The 4,264-nt window shown below is 46.7% G+C and overlaps 2 non-coding genes across 2 annotated transcripts; one reads left to right on the forward strand and one right to left on the reverse strand.

Moving 5' to 3' along the window:
• Window positions 1-212: 212 nt before the first annotated feature.
• Window positions 213-284, reverse strand: TRNAV-UAC (transfer RNA valine (anticodon UAC)). The gene has a single exon. It is a non-coding gene; the product is annotated as a tRNA-Val (tRNA).
• Window positions 285-3,592: 3,308 nt separating this feature from the next.
• On the forward strand, window positions 3,593-3,679 carry TRNAS-UGA (transfer RNA serine (anticodon UGA)). Its single transcript has one exon. It is a non-coding gene; the product is annotated as a tRNA-Ser (tRNA).
• Window positions 3,680-4,264: the final 585 nt, after the last annotated feature.

Genomic DNA, 4,264 nt, shown 5'->3' on the forward strand with positions numbered 1-4,264 from the left:
ACTGCTTAATTAATGCCTGTCATATGGCATGATCGGTGGTATTGCGCGGGCCGCGGATATAGTTAGAAGTTGGGAAAATTGCCAACGGAAGGTACTGATGACCGTTTGGATGCCAGCCGTATTTAGACTTGAAGGGATAGCTTCCGCGCCATCTGGCCTCACTGCTGAGGACTAGTCATTAGTCGGCAGAGGAAATTAGCGTGCGTGAATGGTGGATGATGCTGGTCTCGAGCCAGCGACCCCCTCCTTGTAAGGGAGGTGCTCTACCGCTGAGCTAATCATCCATTAACTTAGTCAGTGGGATGGCATTATAGAGCCTATTTACTGGGAGTCAACTCTCAATCCACAAATCTGATAGTCGAGATCAGTTTCTGGGGTAAAAATCAGGGTGCTGTCGTCGGTTAATACAATTATAATGACCGCTTTTGCAAGAATTGTCCTCGATTGTAATGACTATTAGAACTCGTTTTGCGCCTAGTCCTACCGGCTACCTGCATATTGGCGGTGCGCGTACCGCTTTGTATGCTTGGCTATTTGCTAGACATTCTGGCGGCCAGTTTATTTTGCGTATTGAAGACACTGATCGGGAGCGCTCCACCCAAGAGGGATTACAATGGCTTGGATTAAACTGGGATGAAGGTCCCTACTTTCAGACTCATCGACTGCCCCGCTACCAACAGGTGTTAGAGCAGCTGTTGGCTGCCGGTTCTGCCTATCGTTGTTACTGCACGCCAGAACGGCTAGCGGCTTTGCGAGAGCAGCAGTGGCAACGCGGCAATAAACCACGCTATGATGGCCATTGTCACGATGGTGCCGCCGCTGGATCGATGGGGTGCCCATTCGTCATTCGCTTCCACAACCCTCAGCAGGGCAAGGTCTGCTTTCATGATCAATTGCATGGCGCGATTACCATTCGTAATCGCGAACTTGATGATCTAGTGTTGTGTCGTAGTGATGGTTCGCCCACCTACAACTTTTGTTTGGTGGTTGATGATTGGGATATGCAGATCACCCATGTGATCCGCGGTGATGATCATATTAACAATACACCTCGACAAATTAACCTACTACAGGCCCTTGGGGCGCCTATTCCGCAGTATGCTCATCTGCCAATTATTTTGGGTAATGATGGCAAAAAAATTATCCAAACGACATGTTGCGGTGAGAGTTTTACACTATCGCGATCAGGGCTATCTGCCGCAGGCTTTATTAAATTATCTGTTACGGCTGGGTTGGTCACACGGTGATCAGGAGATTTTTTCATTGGAGGAGATGCAGCGCTACTTTACCTTAGAAGCAGTCAATCTTTCGGCCAGTACTTTTAATCCAGAAAAATTGCTCTGGCTCAACCGACATTACCTGAACCATTTACCCTCAGAAGCCGTAGCAGCATTGTTGGCTTGGCATTTGCAGCAGCAGGGTATCAAGGATCAGTCAGGGGTTTCGCTGACTGAAATGGTAAAGTTGTTGGCACCTCGTCATCAGCGGCTCGATCAATTGGCGGTGGCTCGCCCTTTTTTTTTGGCAGCCAGCCGCTGCTCGACCCACAAGCAATAAAGCAGCAGCTGACTGCCGCCGCCCAGCCACCTCAGGCTAGCAGCATCCGGCAAGCCATTCAGCAGGTGGCTACCGAGCTCTCTCTCGGGCTAGGTAAGGTGGCGATGCCGTTGCGCGTTGCGGTCACCGGTAGCTTACAGTCCCCCGCTATCGAGCAGACTCTGCAGGTATTAGGACGCTCAAAGAGCTTAGGCCGCCTAGAGCAGGCCTTAACCTATATTCAGGTGCAAGCAGCCGCTGGACAGCAGCCATCAGCACCTCCCTTAGGTTAATGGTGGTGCAAGAAACCGGTGAGTTGCCGATGGCAACTGATCCCCAGGGCTATCTTAAAGATCCTCAGGCCTTGAATCAGGTTTTTGCCGAAGCCAGTGCCGCTGAGGAGGGCATTACTTTGACAGCGGCCCATTGGGAGCTACTCTATTTTTTGCGTGAATTTTATCAACAGTATCACACCTCTCCCTCCATGCGCTTGCTGGTAAAAGCTTGGCAGCGGCGCTATGGTGAAGAGGGGTTGCAGCCATTATCTCTACTCACTATTTCCCAAGGGTCCGGCGGCCCAGGGGAGTAAAATTGCCGGTTTACCGAAGCCAGTTAATTGTTTATAGGTAGATAAATCAGATTTCTTGAAAATAATTGATTTGCTACCATATTAAATAAAGAAAGGTATCGTTTATAACTCAGGAGATTGTCGTGATTGCGGCTAAATTTGATATCGGGCAACAGGTACGGCATAAGACATTTGGTTATCTGGGGGTAGTTGTCGATGTCAATGCAGAATTTTCGTTGAATGTACCAAAAACCGAATCATTAGCTATTGAAGATAGCGTCCGTTGCGCTCCCTGGTACACCGTAGTGACCGAAAATAACCAGGGCGATGCGATTCAAGCCTATGTTGCTGAAATGCAGTTAGATAAAGATTTATATCCGGCCCATCCCGAGAATCCGATATTAGACGATTTTGCTAGCGCTATCCAGTCACAATTGCGTAACCCGCACTTGCGTCATTAAGGACATGGAGAGTAGTGGTAGAACAACGAAGGAATTGGCGTAGTAACGTGGTGGACAGGCAGTCTTAATTTATTAAGAAAGGGCGTTAACACGCCCTTTTTTGTTTATTATTGACGACTACTGCTGCCGTCGCGTGATGCTTAGGATGTTCAGCAAGCTAACAAAAAGGTTGTATATGGATACGTAGAGGCTCACTGTGGCGCGAATATAGTTGGTTTCGCCACCATGGATAATGGCACTGGTCTGCAACAGAATAGCGCCGGAGGAGAAGAGAATAAACAGGGTGCTAATCGTCAACGAGAAACTGGGAATTTTTAAAACAAAATTAGCGATTATACTAACCAGCCGAATGATAGCACCAGTGGTTAACATCCCACTGATAAACGACATATCTTTTCGGGTAGTTAGCACGTAAGCGGAACAGCTGAAGAACACCAGCGATGTCCCACCTAGTGCCATGATGATAATGTCACTAGCGCCGCTAAACCAGAGGGCGCCAATCAGGGGGCCGAGGCCATAACCTAAAAAGCCAGTGAAGGCAAAGGAAGACAGAATGCCATAAGCACTACTGGCGGTAGCCTGGGTTAAAAAGATTAAGCCATAGGAACCCAGCAGAAACAGGATAGGATGTGGTGCTGGTAGTCTAAACAGGACGCTGCACCAGGCAGTAGCGGCGGAAATGGCCAGCGTCATCGCGAGCAAAGCATAGGTATTGCGCAACACCCGGTGGCTGCTCAATAGCGAGGAACATCTCGCAGAAACAATGGTACTTTCCATCATTATTCTCACCTCAATATATATTCAGGGTAAACGGCCACTATTTTACAACAACGGCTATTACAAATAATAGCATTAGTTTAGCCAAGTGCAGCCTCCGGAAGCAATGGTACGCCCACTGCCAATAGGCAGATAGCTGGTAGACCATTGGCCAGCATTTGCAGTACAGAGGTGCTTTTCTTTCATTAGGCTAGGAGCGCAAAATGACTTTACAATTCCAGAGAAGCTGTTTATAGTGCGTCAGTCTGTCGGAGGCGTGGCAGAGTGGTTAAATGCACCTAACTTGAAATCAGGCGTACCTGTAAGGGTACCGTGGGTTCAAATCCTACCGCCTCCGCCAACCCCACCGGATAAATAGTATCCACTGCCCTGGTAGCAGCTCTAGAAACAGTCTTGATATTTTATAGTATTTTAAATTGCTTGATTCCTAACATTCAATAGCGTTAGACGCTTCCTCAATCATTTTGAATTTTTAAAAGTTATCCATTTTATAAAAATGATAAAAAATTAATTTTATCTGAACTTTTTTGTCTTATATTAAATAACAGAAATTCGCTGGTTGGTTATTTTAAAGGTTTGTTTAGGTTAATTAAAGAAAGATTTTGATCTTAAATTTAATGGGTTATATTGGCAACTGATGGTTTGTTGGGAATCAGGTGGTTTAACTTCAGTTGGGACTTGATTCATTCTAGGCTTCCTGTAAAGTGCACCTCATTGTTATCTTTTTTGCTTTAAGGTACATTGTTATGGCAATTAAACTGGGTATTAATGGTTTTGTTCGGATTGGTCGTTGTCTATTTCGGGCAGCGATGCAGCGTTCGGATCTGCAGGTGGTAGCGATTAACGATTTACTGTCTGTTGATTATATGGCTTACTTGCTGAAATATGATTCTACCCATAGCCCTTTTACGGGGACAGTAGC

Source organism: Artemia sp. Qi Xiang Cuo, chromosome 3, assembly GCF_049724085.1.
Source record: "Artemia sp. Qi Xiang Cuo chromosome 3, ASM4972408v1, whole genome shotgun sequence".
Taxonomy (NCBI): Eukaryota; Metazoa; Arthropoda; class Branchiopoda; order Anostraca; family Artemiidae; genus Artemia; species Artemia sp. Qi Xiang Cuo.